This window comes from Pleurodeles waltl, chromosome 5 (assembly GCF_031143425.1).
Source record: "Pleurodeles waltl isolate 20211129_DDA chromosome 5, aPleWal1.hap1.20221129, whole genome shotgun sequence".
Taxonomy (NCBI): Eukaryota; Metazoa; Chordata; class Amphibia; order Caudata; family Salamandridae; genus Pleurodeles; species Pleurodeles waltl.
In genome coordinates, this window is record NC_090444.1 from 1,010,896,549 (window position 1) to 1,010,923,112 (window position 26,564).

Sequence of the window (26,564 nt, forward strand, 5' to 3'; positions counted from 1 at the left end):
CAATCAGAAATTGCACTAAACGCAGAATTACTCTTCTTGTATAATTCAGGTGTAATCTTACATAATTATTAGGTTATTCACTGTGATTGTGCTACATGGAATTATGCGAGTTATGCCCACCCCTAGCAGGAAGGGTTTTTAGAGTTTACAAATGGGTAGTTTTAAGGGATAGTAGCGTTTTTTATGGTTTAGGAATGGCTAGTGTTAAGGGGTAGTAGTCTTTGTGGTTTTGTGAAGAATAGAGTTAAGTGGTAGCAAAGGCTTTGTAGGATTCAGGGAAGGGTAGCATTAAGGGGTAGTAAGTGTTTTTAGGGGTGAGGGATGGGTACCATTAAGGGATAGTAAGGAGTTTGTAGGATTCAAGGGAGGGTAGCCTTAAGGTGTGGTTTAGGGCTTCTGGGGTCAGGGTTCAGGGATGGATTGCATTAAGGGATCCTGAGGGGTTTGTATGGTTTAGACAAGGGTAGTGTTAAGGGGTTTGTAGAGTTCAGGAAAGGGTAGTTGTGAGGTTTGTAGAGTGGTTGTGTCACCTTACCATATTTTACACTAGCAAAACTGTTTTGGGTCCAGTCACACTCAACCCTGACTAGACCCAGGTGGTAAAACCTTCAGCTCAACCCTGAATAGGTGTAGCTTCAAGCGGCATGGCTTAAACAAAGGAACTAGTGGAAAGGACTTCGGAGGACCAAACAATGGAATCAGAAAGTCCTGCAATACAAAAGAAACCAACACCAACCTTTAAAAATAGGTTATATTTTTATGAATTTTTAAAACAATAAGATGGGCAAAAGCCTCTTGACAGTTTCAGCAATATAGATTTTTAAGGAAGATGTACATCTCAGCTTTTTAGTCTAAAGTGCAAACAAGCAGGGTAACTGGAAAGTTTAGAAACTTTTGAAAACTTTGAAAGAGTTGTGTTCAGCTACTCTGGTCCGAGTGGGGTGACCAAATCCAACAAGGAGAAGGTCAGCGGGGGACACTCAGGAGTGTTTGGACAGTTACCCGGTCAACAAAGTAGTCTCAAGTCCAGTTCCAATCTTTACATTGCGGAAATACAGTAGAAATGTCTACAGTAACTCCATCTTGCGAACAAAGTCCATCTTGTGCACAAAATATGCATGAGGCAGAAACAGACTCACCAGTAAAATATGTGCTGAAACCAGAGTTTCAGTACATGTGCTACTCACAGACTCCATCTTGTACAAAAAAAACATGGACGTGAGACAGAAATAGACAGTCAAATGTGCTGATACTGGGGTTTCAGCACATGTGATAGTCACAGGTTGAGGGCCGTGATTTTTGGTACAAATAGCACAAACTGGTCCAAGAAATAACCTACTGAATTTTGTACTCAGCTGAGCATATATGGCCTAGAGGGAAGTTAGTGTTTAGCCCAGGCATGAATAACTGACACTCTCAGTACAAACAGGGTGGTGTGACTTTTATGATCAGCAGATGTGCTTGCGGTGAGCAATGGAATGTGGCAGGGAGCACACCATGCAAATCATTGTGTTTGAAATCTATATAAGGTATGTGCAGTTAGATATACCTTGAGACTTGACGAATGTGTCTTTGCATGCGATACTTCAGCACGGTTCCCGGCCATAAATTAAAGTGATCCCAAGAAACCGGGATGGAAGACTGGAGTGATTTTTGATGGGCAGAGGGATATAAAAGTCCACAGTTTTACACCATTAAGACTGCCGTAGACTTCAATGGATTGGTCTTGATTTTGAACATTCAAGATGCTTATGATGCTGAAAGCTGCTCTGGGTTCTGTCTGGTTGACGGGGGTGTCCTTGCAATTATTCCTTGGACCACAGTTAAGGTGGGGTGACTTTGGCCACAGAGGTTGGTGTCCCTTGAAGTCCTCTTTGAGCCAGTAGATGGCCAGCTGCAGCTGGACTACCTATCTCCATACACAGCGTGTCCAGTGGTATCCTTTGCTGAACACTGGTATCCATCTTTGGTGACAAATCTGGACTCGGACGACATTCTCAATTCCAGCAGACTCGGGTGCAACATCTGGTCATCAAGGATTGGTCTCTTGGGTTGTCCAGTGGCGGTCAGTGATGATTTGAAGAATGTGGCTACTGCCTTGCTGGAGTGGGCTATTTCAACTTTCATGTCCATGGTGCTGGTTCCAGGGAGTCTGTCAACTGACTCTTGGAGTCATTTCTTTGGTCTGGGGCTATGGAGTGACTATTCCATGAGACAGGAGCCAAGGGCACAGTCCTCTCTATGCTAGGGCAAGGTACGGCAGGTGCAGTCCAGCAGGCGGTGCATCCTCTCTTGCCAAATTCAGGGGTCTGCAGAACAGTCCTTATTCAGCTCTTTCTCCAGTTCTGTCATGATCTTAGGTTCAAAGTGCCAGGGTTGTCATAGCCCCCTGGGGGGTGAAGTGGTCACTTGCCATTGGGCTACCAGGATCTCTCCGGCCCTGTGATGACTTTGGCTATGTTTGGCATCCAGCAATCCAAGAGTGCACTATTCTTTCCACTCTCAAGATGTCTAAAACCTAGCTTGGATGATAGGAGCTTGGTAGCCCTCCCTAGAGGTGTAGGTACCTGTGGACAACATGCCCACAAGATAATCGGTTTGGGTACTGGTCTCCCCTTCCTGTCCCCACCTCCACTCTGTCGACCGGAACAAAGAGGCAGCTCTTCAGGAATGTGATCACCATTTACCACCAAAGGCGGCTTTGCCTTTGAAACTCGCCTTTTGGGCCAACACCTTGAGAGGCTTCCTGCAGGGGGGAGGTGACACCTCCCTCTGTTGTAGGCTAGTATTATCCTTGAGCCTGGGAGTCATTTACGCTGCTCTCCAGGATTGCAGAAGCCAGCATCTGTGCAAACCCGCTGGAAAAGCTGGGCAACAGAAGTGGACCTTTCTAAAAGTTGCCTTCCTTTAAAAGTTATGTTATATTCCACTCTGGCATCAAGTCGGGTTTAGTGCCACAATTAATTTGATAACTTGAAGTACCCATTTTAGTAGTGACATTCACAAGATAGCTGGATTGAGAGGTCAACTGTTAACTCTGTGTTAGCCAATGGGGCTACAGCGACAATTTGGAACTTTTGCTGTTAGGAAATTGATTAAAACTATGGGCCTGATTCTAACTTTGGAGGACGGTGTTAAACCGTCCCAAAAGTGGCGGATATACCACCTACCGTATTACGAGTCCATTATATCCTATGGAACTCGTAATACGGTAGGTGGTATATCCGCCACTTTTGGGACGGTTTAACACCGTCCTCCAAAGTTAGAATCAGGCCCTATATGTCCTGCTTAATAATATAAAGCTCCTTGCCCTTTAGGGCTCCATAATACTAAGGTAGGGGAGACTTACATATTTTGTTAAGGGAAATAGGGATTTTTGCCATTGGTTTAAATGGCAAATTCGACCTAGCATTTTGAAAAGTGCTCTTCCATGCTGCAGTGGCAGGCTGGAAGCTATTTTTGCCCTCATTACAACATTGGCTGTAAAAGGCGCTTACCGCCGTGCAGAAGACCGCCAAAACACTGCCGCGGAATGCCGCCACAGCTATTATGACACACATCTCGGAATCCGACGAAATTCAGACACCCACACAACTCCGCCACACCAAAGGTCAGTGATAAACTGGCGAAAACAAAACCTCCATCGTCACGCCAACAGAAACACGCCCATGCTATCACGACCCACGAATCCACGCGGCGGTCTTTCAACCGCGGTATTCCATTGGCGGTACACACTGCCGCGCTAAAAATACACACACACATCTCTAAAACACCGCCACATTGGACAATTCAAAATACACACACCTGACACACATACAAACACCACTCCCACACACCCAACACAATATAAAACAACACCCACATCACCCACAAACCCCTACGACCACAATTCACGGACGAAGGCCAGATAGACAGAGAGCACAGCAACTGAGAACCCCACCACACAGAGGCACACAACACCATCACCCATACAACATTAAACGCACAAAACACCACACACCACTACACATCAACAGACACATCAACACTTACACCACCCCACACATCACCCACACCACCCCATGTCACGCCAAAGACACCCCCGGTTTCCCGAGGTGGAGCTCAGGGTCATGGTGGAGGAAATCCTACAGGTAGAGCTACAGCTATTTGGCTCACAGGTGCAGCACACATCCATAGCCAGGAAGATGGCGCTATGGCAAAGAATCGTGGACAGGGTCAACGCTGTGGGACAGCATCCAAGAAATCGGAAGGACATCAGGAAGAGGTGGAATGACCTATGGGGGAAGGTGCGTTCAGTGGTCTCCAGACACAACATTGCGGTACAGCGGACTGACGGCGGACTCCCACCTCCTCCCCCACAACTAACAAATTGGGAGGAGCAAGTCTTGACCATCATGCATCCAGAGGGCCTCGGAGGAGTCGGTGAAGGAATGGACACTGGTAAGTTAAATCTCAACTATCATATCCCCAACCCTACCTGCATGCTATCACACACCCCCACCCTCACCCCCTCCACTAACACTCAAACTCCTCACTAATGTCCTAATAACACAAACCACTCATCCTAACACCAAGCCCTGCATGACACAACTAAGCATGGTCACCCCTCACCAAAGCATGCTCACTGCACATACCCAGAACAACCCCCTAACCATCATCACACAAACCCACACACAGGAATGCTTGCACTGGGGTGCACAAACACCCACCCATTGCACACCATTACACACACACACATGCAATAATCATGCTCTTATATCCCTGCAGGACCACTAAGGAACGTCACCACACCGGAGGGTCTAGACAACTCCACTCCACCCACAGAAGAAGCCCACAGTGATGACAGCAGCTCTGCCCTACTGGTTCCTGATGACCAGCCCGGACCATCGTGGGCCTCGGGACAGTCGGTTCCCCTTGCACAGGCACAGCCCAACACTGACTTTCCACCATCTGGTAACACCAGCACAGCACCCACCCAGCGGGCCCATACCTCCCTACCCAGGACACGTCAATCAGCTGTGTGTCCACCACTACAGGGAACCCAGGATAACCCACCACCCCAACAACAACAGGGACCTGGGGTCAGTGGTAGTGGGCACACGGTCCAGGGGACGGAGGCACAGGAACACAGGGGAACTGGGAGGGCTGCTGTGCGACAGGGGGCGGACAGGCCAAGGGAACCCACTCTCCACGAGGCCCTATCCTCCATCATGGGAGCATATCACCACTCCCAGGAGACGATGGTGACGTTCCTGGCCAATTTTCAGGAGACCCAGCGCCTGCAGGAGGAGCAGTATTTGGGGTTCAGGGAAGAGCTCAGAACCATCAGCTCCGCCCTGGGCACCATCGTAGGGGTGCTGAAGGACATGCAAAAGACCATGAGGGACACCGTGGCACTCCAAGGGGCCCCTGACACTAGCATGGACGATGAACTGCCCACCACCTCCGCCAGCATTAGTGGACTGGACGCCCTGCCGCAGGACCACCACACCAGCACCCCACCCCCTGCAGATGGACAACCACCACGCAAGCGGTCCCTGAGATCCAGGAACAGGACAGAGCAAGATGGCAAGACCCCCGCCAGGAAATGAGACCACCCTGATTGTCCTCCCACTGTCCCACTTTGTTACCCTGTCCATACTGAAACTGCCCCAGCTCCACGTCCTATGCCCATATGGGCAGTGCACCTGTGTGACCAATGGACTGGACTCTGCCATGGACATTCCTCCACCGTCCCCCATCACCATATTACAACCCCCCTCCATTTTTGAGCACTTAAATAAACACCCTTGAACCACAAAACAATCTGGAGTCAGTCTGTGATTTGGTAAATATGTATTATCAATGACAGTGTCAAAATGCGTTTCCAATTGTAAAGCATACATACCTATGTCACACATCACAAGTCCTTGAAGGATGCAAGCAGATGACACACGTTGCTAACCACACCTGTGAAACCGTAATGGAAAGGTACAACTAAGTGACCAAATACTGCTATAAAATGACAGACAGGATAGAGGAAGAAGTGTGAAAGTGAATGTAATGGTAAAAAGAAAACTGTTCTCACCTGTGTGTCACTGGAAATATTGCTGTATGACTGACTCCCTGTTGTCTATGTCTTCTTCCTCAGCGTCCTCCTCATCACTGTCCACAGGCTCCACAGCTGCCACAACACCACCATCTGGACCATCCTCCTGCAGAAAAGGCACCTGGTGTCGCAAAGCAAGATTGTGAAGCATCGAGCAGGCAATGATGATCTGGCACACCTTCTTTGGTGAGTAGAATAGGGAACCACCTGTCATATGGAGGCACCTGAACCTGGCCTTCAGGAGGCCGAAGGTGCTTTCAATCACCCTCCTAGTCCGCACATGGGCCTCATTGTAGCGTTCCTCTGCCCTGGTCCTGGGATTCCTCACTGGGGTCAACAGCCAGGACAGGTTGGGGTAACCAGAGTCCCCTAATAGCCACACACGGTGCCTCTGGAGTTGACCCATCATATAAGGGATGCTGCTATTGCGCAGGATGTAGGCGTCATGCACTGAGCCAGGGAACATAGCATTTACCTGCGAGATGTACTGGTCTGCCAAACATACCATCTGTACATTCATCGAATGATAACTCTTCCTGTTCCTGTACACTTGTTCACTCCTTTGGGGGGGGGGCAGAGCTACATGGGTCCCATCAATAGCACCTATGATGTTGGGGATATGCCCAAGGGCATAGAAGTCACCTTTCACTGTAGCCAAATCCTCCACCTGAGGGAAAATGATGTAGCTCCTTACGTGTTTCAGCAGGGCAGCCAACACTCTGGACAACATGTTGGAAAACATAGGCTGGGACATCCCTGATGCCATGGCCACTGTTGTCTGAAAAGACCCACTTGCAAGGAAATGGAGCATTGACAGCACCTGCACTAGAGGGGGGATTCCTGTGGGATGGCGGATTGGTGACATCAGGTCTGGCTCCAACTGGGTACATAGTTCCTGGATAGTGGCAAGGTCAAACCTGTAGGTGATGATTAAATGTCGCTCCTCCATTGTCAACAGGTCCACCAGTGGTCGGTACACCGGAGGATTCCGCCATCTTCTCAAATGTCCCAGCTGATGGTGCCTAGGAAGGACAACAGCGACCACAGAGTCAACAAAATCCCAGGTATGATGATACGCACCACCGCGGAAGTCACCGCCGCGGACGTGACCGCCATTTTCTATCTGTTCAATCACTCGATAGCTGATCTTCGACAGGAGAGGACCTACAATGCAAGTGCTGCTGTGACCTCGGTCTAGAAGAGACAATGGCTGCTGCGTCTGGGGAAAGGGCCCCTGCCTTCACTGCTCAGGAGTTGGAGAAGCTAGTAGACGGGGTCCTCCCCCAGTACACGCTACTCTACGGTCCTCCAGACCAACAGGTAAGTACACAGGGAGCACGTTGTATGGGCTATGCCTGGGTGGAGAGGGCTGGTTGTAAGAGGGAAGGGGGCAGAGTTCAGGGAACATGAATGAGTGTGAATGCATGTGCCACATGGCAAGGGCAGGGATGTGGGACACTCACTTCGACGGTGCAGTTGGTAATGACTTCTCTTATTCCCCTGTGCATGTCCTGTAGGTCAGTGCCCCCCAGAAGAAGGACATTTGGCGTGCCATCGCCAAGGACGTATGGACCCTGGGGGTCCACCAGAGACGGGGCACCCACTGCTGGAAAAGATGGGAGGACATTCGCCGCTGGAGCAAGAAGACGGTGGAGGCTCAGCTGGGGTTGGCCTCCCAACATGGGAGGGGTGCCCGTTGCCCCATGACCCCCCTGATGTTCCGGATCCTGGCGGTGGCCTACCCGGAGTTGGATGGGCGCTTGAGGGCATCACAGCAGACACAAGGGGGTGAGTACACCCTCATTCTGGGGACTTTGCACGCAGTTCAGGGGTCTGGGTGTGGGAGGAGGGCTGTGGGTTTCCCTAGGCCAGGGCGAAGTCCGTAGGCTAGGCCCCTCCGTAATACAGGCCATGTGCCACTCCACCCCACCTCAGTAGAGTGCCAAGTACAGGTATTCATGCCCCTGTGGCATCCATGTGTGCAGATGTCCACCATAGCGATGTAGGGCATATCCCAGGAATTGCATATGCAGAGGCCAAGAGCACGGCGTAGTGCAGGGGGCTGCTGTGTCTGTATTGTCCGCCAACGGTAGCGGTAATCCATGCACTCAACCTATCTTTCTTCTATCCCCCCCCCCTTTTTCTGCTCTCCCTGTTCTTTTGTGCATCAGCATCATCAGGCGGAGGTACAGTGGCACCGGAGCACGAGGGAGCTGCATCCCACATGGCCATGGAGGGCCACACCACGGACTCAGAATGCATCAGTGGGAAGGAGGGTGAGGGGAGCTACACGTCGGTCACCGGATCACCAACCAGCAACACGGACTCATCCGCTGATGGGAGCTCCCTTCTGGTGGTGGCACCATCTGTGCCCCCCACTTCTACAGGTACAGCCGCCACCTCCCCAACCAGCACAGACCTCCCAGCAGCACCTCAGCGTTCGCCCCCTGCCCGCTCACCCAGGAGGGTGGGCATCACCTTCGCCCCAGGCACCTCAGGCCCTGCCCCTGCCCCTGTCACCCCTGCTGCCCTCAGTGAGTAGCCATTGACCTCCTCAGGTCACTCACTGTTGGGCAGTCTACCATTGTGAATGCCATCCAGGGTGTAGAAAGGGAGTTTCAACACACTAATGCATTCCTGGAGGGCATTCATTCTGGTCAGGCTGCCCATCATCGAACCCTGCAATCTCTGGCCTCAGCACTGATGGCAGCCATTGTCCCTGTATCTAGCCTCCCCCCTCCAACTTCCTCCACCCAGACCCAATCCCCTGTACCCCAGCCTATCCCAAGCACACCATCAGACAAGCATGCATATATCTCAACACACAAAAGTAGCTCAGGCAAACATAGGCACCACACATCCCACAGGCACTATCACAAGCATCACACACATACAGACACACCAACATCCACTGCCTCCACTGTGTCCCCCTCCTCGTCGTCTCCCTCCTCCCTCCCAGTCTCATCTACACTCTCACCTACATCTACAGGCACTAGGACTCGCACCAGAACACCCAGCACCACATCCCGCTCACCTGAACTCACCACCCCACTACCATTTACACATCCTCTGTGTCCTCTCCCAGTGTGTCTGTGACGCCCCCTCCCAAAGTACACAAACGCGGGCACCCACACACCCAACATCCATCCACCTCACAACAGCCTCCAGCACCTGCACCTGCACCCAAAACACCTAAAGTGACACCTCCTACAACCACCTCCTCTTCCTCCACTCCCAGACCCCCTCCAGCTACCCATTCCAGTGTTCGTCAGAAACTCTCCCTCAGCAACGTTGACCTCTTTGCCCCCACCCCTCCAATTCGTAAGTCCCGTAGTAGCGCCTCAGCCAAAAAGACTCCAGTACCAGTGGTCCCTGTTACAGGTGTGTGGAGTGCACCGGCCACCAGGGCAGGCAGTGTTACACGGAGCCAAAACACTGCCAGTCCACCCCCTGTAAAGCATCTCAAGTTGGAAAGTGGCCAACAGGACAGGGTGAAGACTCCTGGCGGAAAAACTGCTCGCAAGGGTCCCAGGGGGATTGCAGAGTCAGCTGTGACTCCTCCAAAGGTGGTGAAGTGCCAGAAGAAGTCTGCACAGTCTGGTAAGAGCAGCACGGCGGGGAAGGGCGCCATCCTCCCCGGCGGCCGGGACGCCACCGCCAGCACCGTCGTCACTGGTCAGGAGACCACCGCCGGAGTCATTGCCCATGAGGGCAGGAGTATCGTCACTGGTCTGGAGACCACCGCTGGAGTCAGTGCCCATGAGGACAGGAGTATCGTCATTGGTCAGGAGACCACCGCCGGAGTCAGTGCCCATGAGGGCAGGAGTATCGTCACTGGTCAGGAGACCACCGCCGGAGTCATTGCCCAGGAGGGCAGGAGTATCGTCACTGGTCAGGAGACCACCGCCGGAGTCAGTGCCCAGGAGGGCAGGAGTATTGTCACTGGTCAGGAGACCACCGCCGGAGCCAGAGTCAGTGCCCAGGAGGGCAGGAGTATCGTCACTGGTGAGGAGACCAACGCCGGAGTCAGTGCCCATGAGGGCAGGAGTATCGTCACTGGTCAGGAGACCACCGCCGGAGTCAGTGCCCAGGAGGGCCCTGGCTGCCACAGCCCCGCTGGGCAATGAGGGACCGTCATGCCACACACCAATGCACAGGTCAGAGACCGCCATGGCAAAGCACCGCTGAACAAGGAACTCACCGCCATGGTGAAGACCGCTGAACAGGGCAAAGCACCGCTGAACAGGGCAGAGAACCGCTGAACAGGTCAGAAACCGCCATGGCAAAGCACCGCTGAACAAGGAAATCATCGCCATGGTGAAGACCGCTGAACAGGGCAAAGCACCGCTAAACAGGGCAAAGCACCGCTGAACAGGTCAGAGACCGCCGTGGCAAAGCACCGCTGAACAAGGAAATCACCGCCATGGTGAAGACCGCTGAACAGGGCAAAGCACCGCTAAACAGGGCAAAGCACCGCTGAACAGGGCAGAGCACCGCTGAAGAAGGAAACCACAGCCACATCAAGCATCGTTATCCCATGAACAGCTGGGACAGTGACGGAACAGGAACCGTCACTGGGAGCCTAATGCAGTGTGGGCACCATTCCCCCTCCAGAACCAGTGGAGAAATGCATCCACTCCGTCTGTCCTTAACAGGATGAAGCACTCTGGGCACCAGTCCCCCTCCAGAACCAGTGGAGACTGTTATCCACTTGAGAGACTGTGGCTTTGCACTCCCCAGGATGGAACAGTGGGCAAACCACCCACTGTAGAGACTTGAGAGACTGTGGCTTTGCACTCCCCAGGATTGAACAGTGGGCAAACCACCCACTGTAGAGACTTGAGAGACTGTGGCTTTGCACTCCCCATGATATGGCAGTGGGCAAACCACCCACTGTAGAGACTTGAGAGACTGTGGCTTTGCACTCCCCAGGATGGAACAGTGGGCAAACCACCCACTGTAGAGACTTGAGAGACTGTGGCTTTGCACTCCCCAGGATTGAACAGTGGGCAAACCACCCACTGTAGAGACTTGAGAGACTGTGGCTTTGCACTCACCAGGATGGAACAGTGGGCATGGAGCCCTGTCGTGGATCTGGCGTGGTGCTGTCATCCGGCTGAGGTGCCCCCCCATCCCTTCCCCCTGAGGTGCCTGTTGTATTTCTATTGATGCCCCAGCAGTGTTCTCTCCGTTTGTTGACAGGTATCTACTGTGGGCCTCGCCCATGCATTTTTGGCCCAGTGGTGCACGGACATTGATATGTGCATACCTGCACTACTTCTCGTAATGTATAAAATCTGGAATGTGTATATATAGCTGTATATATTTGGTAACTGTATTTTGATACATTACAATTTTTGAACTGATTTCCTTTGGTCTTTGCATTCTTCTGGGGGGGTTGTGGGTTGTTCCTGTGATGTTTGGAAATGCATTGGTGTGTGTGTTGTAATGTGCGAGGGTGAGGGTGGAGGTGGGGGTGTTTGGTGTGTGTGTCCCCCTGACTTTTGCCTCCTCCCTCCCTTATGTCGTAGGTGCAGAACTCACCGTTGTCTTCGCCGCCGCTGTTGCTGGTGTTTGTAAATGAGCAGGAAGACAAGGGCAGGTAGGATTTGTAATTCCGGCTCCTTGGTGTCCTCCTTCCTCGAGGGATGTGTAGAAGGTGAGCGTTTTTCCATTGCAAAAGCTGTTTCCGCAGTGTTTTTATCCACGTGAATCCGCCCCGGAAACAGTGGCGGATTGGTGGGTTGTGATACTGTGGGTGGTACATTGTCTCCCACCTGTCTGTTGGCGGTGACCGCCGCGCTGCCTGAGTGTTAAAGTGGCTGTCTATGTTGGCGGTTTCCGCCACGGTCATGATTCCCTTTTTTTGTCCGCTGGCCTGTTTGCGGTATTACCGCACCTTTAACACCGTCCACCACGGTTGTAATGACTCCCTTTGTATTTTGTCACAAACAGTGTAGCACAGTCAGTGCTCCAGCCCAAGGAGGGGAACTCTGTCTTACAGGCCTTGGCTACCTTAGATACCATATGCCAGGGACTTATAAGTATGTCACCTTTTGTAATGGGTTAGGACACTGGCACTGAGATTTGGTTAGGAGGTCTCATTGCACTCTCAGAGTAAAAAAAAAAATAGCAGCATCAGTACAAAACTTTGGGGGTGATCATGCAAAAAGAGGCATTCCATTACAGTAGCCTTAAAGGGCAATAATGTGTTTTTAGGGTTCAGGAAATGGTAGCATTAAGGGGTTGTAAGGAGTAGTAGGGATTCAGATACGGGTAGCAGCATGTTGTAGTAAAGGTTTTTAGGGTTCAGTGATAGGCTTAGTAAGATGGTCTTAGGATTTAAGAACAATAATGGCTTTTAAGGGGTTCATGGAAAAGGTAGGTTTAAGTTGTAGTAACAAGTTTTTAGAGCTCATGGAAGATTGGAAGATGATTACTAAGCAGTAGCTTTTTGGGTTTTCAGAAGGATACCATTTTAGGGTTTGTTGGTGTTAAGGAATAGTAGGGGTTTTTAGGGTTGAGGAATGGGCAGCAATAAAGGGTAGTACTGGGTATTTAGGGTTCAGGAAAGCATAGCGTTGAGGGAAGGGTAGCACTAATGGGCAGAGAGGAGTTTGTAGGGCTGATGAAAGGTAATGTCAAGGGCCAATAAGGAGCTTTTAGGATTCATAGAATGGTCATTTAAAATTGCAATATATTAAATAAGTAATACTTTATTAGATACAAATCTTAATTTGATGTAAAATGTAATATAATATTAAGAATTTAAATAAAAACTTAAACTAGTGTTTTGGAGCTGATAGCTTGAAAACTTCTTTCCAGTCCAAAAATCTTAAAAATAAGAATTGGAAAGAAAAATACAAATAAAATCTGAAGGAGTGCTATGTTAAGGTATCTCTGAGGTTTGTGATACAAATGGCATGGGGCAGTGACAGGGACTGTAAGACAGCAACATATTCGTCCTGGTAGCCCTCCTCCTACTTGTGCAACTGCCAGAGAAGAATTAACACCATATTTATCTAAATATCTATGATTTCTACAACATTGCAGTCCCATGTGTTCCTCCTAAAGATTAACCTCGGTTGTCACACAGTAGTTAGACCTAATAAAGAGTTGTGGCTCACACAACTTGGTAAACAAATGATTACAGCTCTTGGAAGGTGTGCATTTGTCCTGTGGAAGCACATAGGGGGTCATTCTGACCCTGGCGGCCGGTGGCCGCCAGGGCCACCGACCACGGGAGAACCGCCAACAGGCTGGCGGTGCTCCCACGAGCATTCTGACCGCGGCGGTTCAGCCGCGGTCAGAAGCGGCAAGTCGGCGGGCTCCCGCCGACTTACTGCTGCTCGGGGGAATCCTTCATGGCGGCGGAGCGCGAGGATTCTGACAGCCCCTACCGCCATCCTGTTCATGGCGGGAAACCCGCCATGAACAGGATGGCGGTAGGGGGTGCCGCGGGGCCCCCGTAAGAGGGCCCCGCAAAGTATTTCAGTGTCTGCCTTGCAGACACTGAAATACGCGACGGGTGCAACTGCACCCGTCGCACCCCTGCAACTACGCCGGCTCAATTCTGAGCCGGCGTCCTCGTTGCAGGGGCATTTCCTCTGGGCCGGCGGGCGCTCTTTTGGAGAGCGCAAGCCGGCCCAGAGGAAATGTCTGAATGGCCGCCGCGGTCTTTTGACCGCGGTGCGGTCATTTGGCGGCGGTACTATGGCGGACGGCCTCCGCCGTCCGCCATAGTCAGAATCACCCCCATAGTGTCTGTCCAATCAAAACATGTACTAATGTCCACCAATACGTGTCCTCTCTCTGTAGTACTCCTAAGAGCTGCTTTGTAGGTTGATCACATATGGTCTGGGGAAAGCTGTGCTGTCAAGTCAAACCTATAAAAGGAGTCAATGAAAATGACTAGGATGCCTCTTTACGACCATCAGCCTTTATCCACAAGCTTTTTAAGCATTGCACCTTTGAATATTTTCGAATATATTTGTTTTGTAGATAACAACATATTAATGATGCAATTGTTATTTGAATCAGCTATGTTTCATTATTGGCTCAACACTGCGGATGTTGACAGCAGAGTTTTTTATTTGTAAAAATAAAGTCTGTAAACGTAAACAGAAGATAAAGTGCATATAAACAAGACTTTTGCTAAATAATAATAAGCTCTATGAAAGAAATATGTATTAACGAGTCGAAGACTGACATATTGATGATAAGGCTGTGATTTGCCTCATAACTACTGGAGAGCAACAATCTTATTAACAGTTTATTAACAGCTTGGGTCTTGTAATAATTTGGGTTGTTGGTTGATTGTGGTATGAGTCCTGGTGGATGAGCAACCACAATTCTTGTCAGGGTGAGGTTCAAGCCAACCCTAAATTAACCTGTGCTCAGACCTCTGGTATCCTTTGATAGCTTGTAAAGAGCAGTCAGACTTCACTTAGAGGAAATTTGTAAAGTATTTGTGCAACACTTTGAGTAGCAAAGTGGAAATAGCACACAGAAAGGATCCCACACCAGGTTAGAAAAACAGAACCTATTTCTATAAAAACAAGACCAAAACAACCAAAATCCAATTAGTAGAACCAGAGACATTCAAGTTTAAAGATTTCAGAAAAAGTAATACCAAAAAACACAAATTGTGAGCTGTGTATATTTGGTCATGCCAAACTGGGACAAAGTCACGAATTCAGGCCGACCGCGGGGAGCATGGGCTGGCTGCAGAGACCCAGTTAGGCCTGCTGAACAAAGTGTTGTGTGGATCCGCATCAAAGATGTGTCCTGCAGCTGAAGAGATGCGTTGGTTCCGAAATGTGGCAAGGCTGCAAGACCTGCATCGCCGTTGAGGATTCTGTCTATGGGGCTTGTGATAAAAAATCTGGCATCGAGGATGCAGCCCCCAGTCGGGCGATGCATCGGTTCCGAAAAGCAGTGAGGCTGCTCTTACTCGTCTCCACGCCAGCACTTTCCTCAGCATGTACTTTGAGATTTGAGACTTATCATGGTCTCACATAACTGCCACTTTTCTTTCTTGTGACTACCATGAAAGAGTTAGTCATAACAATATTTTTGAAGCATATTCAATCTTCTTTCTACATACACTTGATACTTTCCGGACCGCGCATTTGCTTTGAACCTTGAAAAAGTAACTTGTTGTGACGAAACACGTGTTGGCCTGCTTATGCAAAGATGTTCATCCAACTGAGTTGGCTCTGGTTAAGGAACGTTGATCACTCGATGGACCTATGCTGATGACTTCTAATAAAGGATCGTTTCACAACTGTTTTCAACTGAAAGACTGATTTATATATGCACTTTCTGAGTGCGGTGTTGTCTGTTATTAACATTGTGGAAGTGTTTGTTCTGAACACCAATATACGCTCCAGGGTAGTGGAGCATACTCAACTGCATTGCACCTACAGTTTTCTATCTAAAACGCCACATTCATACTGTCACCACATTTGGGAAGTGCATCTTACTTGCCACCACTACCCGGCTTGCTTTGTATATAGCTGTGAGGCTGCGATGTGGAGTCTGGTGTTGTCGTTGAGGTTGAAGTCGATGAGGGATGTGAGGACCTGCGACAAGAATGTGTTGCGCTGTACGGTTCCGATGGGCTGCAGTGGCGATGTGGGTCTGTGTGACAGGTCCAATTCACGCAGCAGTGGAGATGTGTTGGTTCTGCTAAGGGTTATGCCACAAAGCAGAGGAGATGCGTCGGCTCTGCTGGATCCAGAGATACTGGCAGAGCAGCTTAAGTTCACTTCCAAGAGTCCAGGACTGGGGTGGAAACACTTCGCAGTGTAGACTCACAGATGGCAGACCCCAGGTGTATGTGCAAGGTTGTTGGGAGCCTGTTGTCCCTCAGGTTTCAGATCAGAACGCTACCCAAGTAGCCCTTGGAGTCACTTGGGTTCTGGACTCAAGAGATGTAGGTCCAGTCCTTCTCACCCAGGCAAGATGGCAGCAGGTGGCAGGTCAGCATAGTAGGACAGCAGTTCCTTCAGAGCAGCAGTCGAGCAGAGTGGTAGTCCTTTCTGCAGGACAGCAGTCATTCTTCTTGGCAGAGTATTCACAGGTCTAGAAGTGTACTTAAATGGTGGTGTCTGAGATCCAGTATATATACACACCCAGTTGTGCCTTTGAAGTTGGGAGAAACTTCTTGAGTCATGCCCTTGAAGTGCAAAGGTTACCTGTTCTCTTGGACGTTGCTCCAGACTGACTACAGGGGTATGCAGCTCTTTGTTTGAAGACAGGACACAGCCTACTTAAGTGTAATAGGGCTGGGTCCAGCTTCTCCTTGTTATCCTGCCAGTGATGACCCATCCAGTCACATCTAAGCTCCCCATTGTGTGTGTGGCTGTCTAGCAGGACTACACAAAGCCCTCATGTCAACTACTCCCAGCTATATGACCCAGAGACAGACTGCAGGAACCAAATGGTGAATGCAATAAAATGGCAACTTTCTAAAAGTGGTATTTTCAGAATTGTAATTTGAAATTCAACTTCACCATAAGTTAGGATTTTAAATTGCGATTCAGAGACTCCGAACATAAAGCGATTACCTTTTCCCATTTCTAAATTACACTTATAAAATGTAATAAGGCAATTCCCATGTTATCCTACGGGAGAGGTAGGCTTTGGAGTAGTGAAAAACAAATTCAAGAGTTTTTCACTGCCAGGACATGTACAACTTAAAAGTACATGTCCAACTTTTTAAATACAGTGTATCCTGCCCTTGGGGCTGAACAACGCCTACCTTAATGCATTAGGAAAAGACCACATTTTGAGTGACCAGTTACTATATTTTGTAGCAAGAAAAGGCAAATTATGTAGCATAATGTGGCATAGTTTGTGATAATATTACCTAATCTTCTGACATTTGTACACATTTTAATACTATTTGGGCAAAGGTTTCACCTCATTAGGACCAGTCTGACACCCAAGTACAGCAATAAGCAACTGAAAGATGACTAGTCAACCACTGAGAATGGGCTTCTACTGCACAGCAACACAATGTTTTGCAGTTTTACTAAGTTCTGATCCATTCAACTAAAACAACATTTTTGTATTAAAATCTAAAGATGATGCAGCAGTTGATGGGTTATGTGGCAAATGCAGAAAATCCATAATTATGCAGAATGTGCCTCTGCTGCAAAATCACATAATTCCAAAGGCCCTGGCTATAGTCAAATTTGCTAGCAGGACTAGCACATTTTATACGTTTCTTATTATTAAAGTGCAGAGATCAAATTTGTGAAGATTGTGCTGTGGTCTAGCATTGTGTGAACATGTGGGGTACGCTTTTTCATTTTCATTACATTTATTTAAAGACTCTATAGTTCCCTATCTTCTTCTTTGCTATTCAGCTTATTCTTTCCTTCTTTATTAATTCTATTTTCAGTAATTGCTCTTAACAATTCTAAATTGTCATTAGCGAAGTTCCAGCCTTGCTCTTTTCCTATATCAACACAATACAACCTTGTATTACAACGAGGTAATCTCTTATTTGCTTTCCATATACAGTAAATTGTCTCTATGCTTTATTGTCTCTAGCTTTTGGACATTCTTATAAAGTAAGCTTGCAGTAAGGTGTTCACACATGTTTTCATTGTTTTGTGAAACATCAGTAGACAGCTTTATGGAACATCTAAATAATTTGTTTTTATAAAACTGGCTTATTGTTGTTTCCATGTGGCCCATCCCAGAACCACAGTTTCCCTAAAAGGCTGTGAAGGACGAGTATTTGATTGGGATGCAAATAGGCCAGGCCCACCCCAAAAAGTGGCCTACATTAGAGGAGCTTTCACAAAACATTTCTTGTTTAGTGTTAGGCGTCTAATTTTTGGAGAAATATGGGGATAAATTAAATATTTTAATGCTTGTAGGGTCAGTATCATGGGTCAAGACTGGAAATACTGCAGATGTAAAAGCTGAGTACCTATAGCAGTTTCAACACCTTGTACAACATAGTGAGATACCTGTGCTTCTCTTCGCCCCGTGTAGCTCTTTTCCCTGTGGGCTTTTGTCCCCCTTGCTGTTGTTGCTTGCCCCTTCTAGATGTCCGTGTTGTTGCTTGCTCCCACTCACTGTCTGTGTTGCTGCTTGTGCTTTCCGCCCTATATGTTGTCGCTTGCACCCAGCTGCTGCTGTTGCTTGCCCACTCCCACCTCCAGATTGCTGCTGCTCTCCCTCCCACCCTCTGTGTTGGTGCTTTTGCCCCTATAGCCTCTGTGTTGTTGCTTGCCCTCTCCCCCTTGCTGTCTTCTTGCTTGTCCACTCCTGCTGTCTGTCTTGTTGCCTCCCAACACACGCTATCCATCTTGTTGCTTGCTTCTCCCGTCCTCCCTCCATTGTCTTTTTGACCCCTCACCCATCCGCCATAAAAAATAAACAATCACTAGGATGCAGCCAGCACTGGCAGTGTCATAGAGCTGTTTTTGAAAAATCTTTCATAAATCCATCCCTACTATAGCTTATGCAACCAAGATCTATTGTATTTGCCAATGCTTGTTTTTCTTACAACCAGTAGATTATAATACCCTATTATTAAAGCTTTATTATTACCCAAAGAACCCTTTTAGCCACCTTAGAACAAAGAAAGATTAGGACAAAAGACAATGTGGTTCTAAACCTATGCTTTGCAGTTTGTATACAGAACTTGATGCTAATCCATAGCTCACTATGCTACAGTGGAAGGATTGTAACTCATGAACTGCAAGCAATAAAGGGTTCTCTGTGATTATAGCAGTAACCCACTGATCTCACTACATAATTTACAAATCTGCGATTTGCATTTTACTCGTTTTGTTTTGCAGCAGGCGCATTGACCATCTAAGCTAACTCACGGTGAGTCAAAGCGCAGATCTTTCCAGCAAGTACTTTTGTGAAGGTCTGAAAAACGGTGATATGCAGGTAAGTAGGTAAGTTAATTATTGAAATTTGGCTGTCTGGGTCGAAATGAAAAAGGCCCAATATAGAGAACATCTAACCTTACTTCGCAGAGAGGTCTTTGAGCCTTTGTACATTTCTCTCCCCCGACACACACATGCCATGGCCAGAACGTTACAGCAGAGGAGGCGTTGTAAAACACATTGCTACTGGACTGGGCTGGCTCGGCCCATTGGGGCTGAGGTGGGAATGGCCTGAGAGCTACAGCAACACCTGGCCTCTCAGGGAGACCTTATGAATATCATCTCTACTCCCGTGCCTACCATGGGATAAATGTGAAGAAGCCCAGGCGGAGGTTGGATCACAGAAAGTGCACAGTTTCGGGGGGGCCGAGGTAAGATAGCCTAGTGGCCTCAACACCCGCTGTGGCCTTCCAGCGTGCCCTCTCTCAGCCTCTGCACACCTCTATCGTCCATCATGGCCTCAGTGGAGGAGTGGGGGGTAGGATAAAAAGCACTGCTTTTAGACCTGAGCCAAGGTGCAGATGACCCAAGTATAGCCTCAAAACAGGCCTCTCAACGACTCCGCTGCAAGCTCATGTGTCTCCAACGCCCACCCCTTTCCCCCCAGTCATGCAACAGGGGCCTGGGCAGGTAGACATGGAGGTGGTTGGTGACCAGTAGGATATTGTAGGATGTTGCAAAAGAACCGGCTCACGGCTGGATCTCAGGTACCTTCCCATAGACCGACTGCCTGCTTTTTTAATCTAACCCTGTGAATGACATTGTGTCAGTTCCCTTCATGTGGCTGACAAACCAGTCTGGCCATCGTCTGAGTTCTGACTTGAACCTGGGCATCTGAATCTAAGGGCTTCCATCAACCTGCTATATTTGTAGCCAACATGCTTGCCCCTGCCGCCCAGGGGCATCAGAAGCATGCCTGAGCCAGTTCAAGCTGCGGTCAGAATTATGCCTGCTATTATTTTAGACTGGAAGCTACTGTACTTCGGCTGGGGTGCCTAGACGGAGTGCACGGCATTGCCCTAGCAGTATCCAGAAATTCATGTGTCATTATTCTTGCATTCACCGCATAGCGATCATTAACTATAATTTCATGCTTTAACAATGTTGTCGACATGTCTCCGTATTTTGTCATCTCTTTACTGGTGCTTCTGAAGCGGCAGTGTTCTCGCTACCACTTTGGTTATATTTATTTTTCATTGATGCGGGTCAGAAGCACAAAGTTACATTATATGTCAAGTGGACACCCTAGAGCGCTGAGTTAAGAGAAAGAATTTAATGAAAACAAATGCTCTTTTTTTAACGTCCCTCCGTTGTACTTAAAGTTGCATGCTGATTTCTGTGAGAGCAGGAGGAATTTTGTGTTGTGTCAAATTGCACCCGTTATTGGTTCAGGGTACCCACCTTACATAAATCGAGCACAGAAGCACTTTATGCGCCCTCGATCATGTCCATCATTGTACATTGTAACACAGATATTAAAATGTTCGCACTGTTATTTGTAGGACTTGTTTATTGAGATCTGTAGTTGGCACAATGCACACATATACACGTACAACACACACAAAACACGCGCAGAACACATAACAAAAAACACAGACAGGGGCTTTCGGTCAGCATTCTTCCTCTATTGGCTAGTTTGTGGAGTCCCCATCTGACTTTGGCTGGTTACTACTAACAGCCGACAACTAAATCTGTCATTGGATTTCAGAAGTCCATCCAAAATCCAACACTTTTCCTTATGTTGCATACTTTAGAGTGGGAATTGTAAATTTGACCCCTACAAATTCCAACACTAGGCCTACTGTTGCTGATGTTGAAGTGCGAATTTTACCCCATCCAAAAAACAACACTTTCCCTACTGTTGCTTTTCGGGGAGGGAGCAGTAAACCTAACCACTCCAAATTCCAAAACTTTTCCATCTGCTGCTCAGACTGGAGTGAGAGCAGTGAATTTTACCTCTCCAAAGTCCAGCACTATCCCTACTGTTGCTTATGTTGGAAAGGGAATAGTAAATCAACACCGCCAAAGTGCAAAAATGTCCCTGTTGTTGCTTAGGTTGGAGTGGGAGTTGTGAAATATACCCCTTCAAGTCAATTTTTTTTAATTTTATGTGTTTAAGTTGTTTCAATATATTTTTTTGTTTTCATTTTAAAATTTAGTATATTGTAAATTATTTTTTAATATTTATTTTTTGTAGTAATTGTAATAATATAGTTATTTTATATTGTTAGTGTATACTTTTTTTAAATAACTGGTGTTTTCTAAAATTAATTGTTAGTATTCTGTGTAATTTATATTTAACAATTTTAAGTTTAAAATATGTATTTTTTAAAGTATGTATTTTTAATTATTTTTTTGTAAGTTATGCATTGTTATGTATATTTTCATAAGTGGATAGTTTTAAATGTAGTATCATTTTTAAAGTTAATATTTACATTTTAAAGTGATTATATCATGCAAAAGTTAACATTTGATATATTTACCCATTTTTGATCAAAAGTGTATCTTCTATATTTTTCCTGTCAATATTTTTGATTTTACATACAAAGTATATAAAGTCGATATTTTTGGTCATGATATTTTTTGGTGATATTTCTGTCACTGATATTTTTGTCACCAATATTTCGTCAGACTGCCCCAACAAGCACAGCCTGGGACCTGCACCTTTATTGCAGCGACAACATCTTGGAATTGAATTGTATCTCTAATGTTACAGACTGTGTTGAACCTAAGCACCACTTTTACCGCTAAGCTTAGCATGAGTGGTGACCCACTGACCATCATCATCATTCTGTATGGGCTTCGATCAACACTATAGTTGCAAGTAAGAGAGTCCTGTGTACACTGCTGCAAAGAAAGGGAAGGGTACCTTGGTGCTATCATAAGCATATGCCAAATAATATTGGTACGCAGTTAAAAACTATAAAAAGTAACTGGTCAAAATTGCATGAAAATTCTAGCTAAAAATCCACAAGGTTCCCACAACTACAGTGTATTGTTGCATAGTAGACTTCAAAACTGCCGTGAAACTGGGTTAGATAGCTAATGAGTTCACAGACAGCTTTTTAAAAATGTGCACATATGCCAATTTAAAATCATACTGTTTCAGTTTAGTATCTATTTGCGATGTTTGCAGAGACTTACACATACACTGATGCGCCTCTCACTTTTCAAATTTTTGCTTAAGTGGAAACACCTGTTTCAATTTACCATCCACTGATGCTCTTCTTACTTTTCAAATCTATGCTTAGGAGAAAACACCTGTTTCAATTAATTCCCTATCGATGTTCACCATTTAATTTGGTCTTGCAATCTTGCTTTATTACTTGAAAACAGGACAATATAGTATTTAATGAACTACAGCTTGTGCATAAATTCCTTTTTAGCCAGAAAGTCCCCCATTTTTAAGTGGTTTAGTGACTATGGCCCTCATCACAAGTCTGGCGGTCCGAGGACTGCACTGCACCCCTACACGACAACACATACCCGCAACAACACTCATAGACAACTCACAACCAGTCAACACAGGCACACACCCACACAACATACCAAATACCACACAACGCAGATGACAAAGCCATACCTACATACACGGATGCACACACAACAACCGCACCGCACAATGGCAAACAACAGCACCATAACACATCACACCACACTGAATGCACAACTAAGCAACACACATGCATGGAACCACACACACACACACAAAACACATCACTATCATCAGGACCAATACAGGGCCACACACACACATGCATACCAGGCAACACAGCTAGCACAACCAACACACACAACTCACACACACAAACCAAAGTCCACAAAGAGCAAACAGACATGTAGAAGGAAAGGCAGGACAAGCATGTCATCATCCACACCAACAATAGGTTGGGTTTGATGTATTAAATTTGAATATAAAATAAATATACAATTGTATACAAATAAAAGGCAAATGGGCAGTCCATGTCCGTTTGTGACCATGGCACATATGGCAGCGTACATTGCCCTAGCTTGACTCCTGACTGCAAAATATACCTCCACATGGTAGGGATATCAAGGGGCAGGCAGGCACTTCGGGGGGGGGGGGGTGGTGGTGAAGCGGGGAGGGGGTTTGGGCTTAGGAGGGGGTCCTTGGGTTTGGGTTTCTGTGTGTTGGGGCTTGGGTTTGGGCAGGGGGTCTTTATCTTTGAAAGGGGGGACTCTGTATTTGGGTGTTGTAGATTTCTTTGCAGGGGGAGGAGGATGGGATACACCAGGGAGGGCATGGGAGGAGGCAGAGGTGGAAGGGCTGGACTTTGGCAGGGACACAGGGGGCTTCGGGGACTCACGGGTGGGAGAGGTGCAGGGGACTGGGTAAACTAAAAAAGGAAACATTTTTTAGGTACACAAGGGCAGTCATGGGAAAAGCATTTGGGAGTGGAGGGAGTGGGAGTGGTTGTCAGATGTGTCCTTGTGTGTGTCTTGGTTGCATGTGCGTGAATGGAATGCATGTGTGTGCTGGGTGTCTGTTGGGTGGGTGAGTGTGTGCATTTAGGTGTCTTGAGAGGTGGATGGGAGGAGGCGCCATGATAGATGGGTGACTGTGTGTTTGAGGTGGTGGCTACAGGTATGGTGGATGTGCTGCATGTGGGGGAGTCGGTGATTGTGGTGAGTGCGGATATGGGGGAGGATGTCTGTGGGTCAGCTATTGTGGTGAATGTGAGTAGGATGGGAGTAGTGGCTGGATCAGGGAGTGTTGATGTAGTGCTGGAAGGTGTGAGTGGTGTAGTGGTTGTGATGGTGTTGGTGGTGGGGGAGTCCATGCAGTGAGCGGATGTTATCGTGTCTGCAGGTGTGTGTTGTCTGTGTGCATGCTGGTGGTGGGTCTTGTGGTGCTTGTGTTTGTCATGTGCAACTGTTTCTGTTGGAGTGGATGCCAGCGTAGGTGAAGGTGTGCTCTGGGTGGGTGTGGGGAGAGGGCACTGGGATTAGGAAGAGGCAGGTGGAGGGGGACGGTAGACAAAGGGACACTGGCTGCCATCAGGGAGTAGGCCAGAGCCTGAAAGGATCTCTGCAGGTCAGACCGGGCACATGAATGCCTTTCAGGAACACACTGCTCCGTTCCACTTGAGCTGCCAGTCCCTGGATGGCATTCACGATGGTGGTCTGACCCACAGAGATGGACCTCAGGAGGTCAATAGCTTCCTCACAGAGGGCAGCAGGGCTGACTGGGCAGGGGAAGAGGTGCCTGTGGCGAAGGAGACACCTACCCCCCTGGGTGTTGCAGGCACGGGCAACTTGGAGGGGTGCTAGTAAGGGGGGTGGCGGACAAAGATGATGCGAGGGGGGTCCCAGATGGGTCAGCCAATGCCAGGGAGTGTCCACTGAAGGAGGATTCAGAGGATGATGATGATGATCCGGTCTCCTACGTGCACCCTACTCGCCCTCCATCCCACCGGGTCCCTCAGCCTCGCTGGATGCAGCCGCATGGGTCCTGTGGGCTGCCGCTTCCCCACTTGCCAGTGCCCCTTCTCCTTTGCCAGATTATGCTGATGCAAACAGAGAGAGAGAAAGACAGGGGGAGAGAGAAAGATAGGTAGGGAAATGGTCGAAACCTAACTCGCATTAACACATATGTACATATACATATCATACATTACATCACATGTCAGGGCATGCAATTGCAATTGCACTCCAAGTCTGCCAATACCTATTTCATCCTGCAAAGCTGTAATGGATATTTCACATCAGATATGCACACAAGTAGGAACATGGACATGAAGAGGCAGTGACACTGCATTGTGCCCACTCCCAGCATCACCAGGACCTTCATTGCCTGTGTTTGTGGGTTTTGGCAGGGGAATATGCAATTTCACATGGATTCACAAAGTTGCCACTTCAGTGACCTACCTGGGCACTTACTACATCTAGTACCATCCCATTGTTGTAAGGCCAATTCCACACAGTGATAGCAACAAGAGCTCCACTTGCTATACCATCTGCCCTCATGTAAGATCATTTAGCAGTACCCCTTTGTTGTGTCCCTACATATCCCTAAACACTGAAGGTGACATATGATTGCACTGTCAGCTATCAAGCCAATACTCCTGTACCATTGAGGCCCTTCTTGTGGTGGAAATGTGGAGGCAGACCCACTTACAGTCAATGTCTGCCACTATACCAAACCAATACAGACATTGTTGAGGTAGGAGACCAACACAGATGGATTTGCATTTACAGCTCTGATACACTGATGGCGATGGTTGGAGCTGCTCAGACACAATGCATAGGTAGTCAAAACAGCCCCATACAAGGTAAGTTGGGGAGTGCATTCCACTGACAGCATTGTCTTGTCACACATAAACATGGGTACCCTGGCAGGGTCACTGATACCCATCGTAGGTATGTGGCTACCATTGTCCAAATTCACATTATGGCAGAAACAAGCCACCCAATCCCATTAAAACCCTTTCAAGTGCGAGATGAGAGTCAGTACTGTGCTGCCCTCAAGCGCCCATTTACCTCAGTATAGGCCACTGACAAAATGTGGGCAATTAGGGGGGTCAGGGTCCGACGGGCACCTCTCCCTCATTGGGAGGACATCCTCAGCTGGGCCTCCGTGATCTTCCAGACCCAGCATCTCAGTTCCTCCCACCACTTTCTGCAGTGAGTGCTCCGCCAGCTATGGAACTCCAGGGTCAACATTTGCTTGGGGATGGCATGCGGACTTACATCACTTCCAACTGTCCTGTGCTGCAGGACAGGCGGCTGCCATTTTACTTACTGGTAATGGGATTTTCCATAACATATTAGTATGTCATGAGAGTGAAATGTCCATAATTCTGCACAGGCCCATGTTTTTACATCACGTATGGGCACATACATGTGACATTCAACACGCATGTAACTTGAAGTACATGCAGCCCCGTAGGTGGTGTTGCACCTTAGATAACTGTCTTGTTTATATGCATGGGCCATATGTGCACATGACATGGAACATAACATGTGTATTGGGTGGCACAAACAATGTACAGGACCATCAATGGGCAGCACACATGGCATTAATCGTACTGCTGCATAGACAATGAAGTAGCTGTGACCTGCTCAGGCGTGTCTGCATTGTTTAGTGTGTGGCATGAGATATTGACCTGCTAACATATTGGGAGTGCTCATCACATGCTACATTTTCTCCTCTACATCCTAGATACCATGGATTGAGGATAAGGAGCAATGCACCTGTGTACCGCTCGTTAGTCGACCTCACCACCATGGGAAAGAGACACATTGTACAGACCTATCATCTGAATCATGTCACCCATGTGAAGCACAATAGTTAGTTGGAGCCTGATCTACTGTCTGTAATCCACAATCCCTATGCCATGCCTCCCATGGTCCTAGTGCTGCACTTCCTTGCCACAGGGTCCTTTCAGGTCCCAGTGGGTTTGGTTTCAGGGATGTCATAGTCCATGTTCAGCATTGTGTTGTGGGATGTACTGTCAGCTTTCCTAAAACACCTGGCCAGTTACATCAGGTTCCCCCAACCTGCCGATTTGCCCACTGTGAAGGCTGACTTCTGT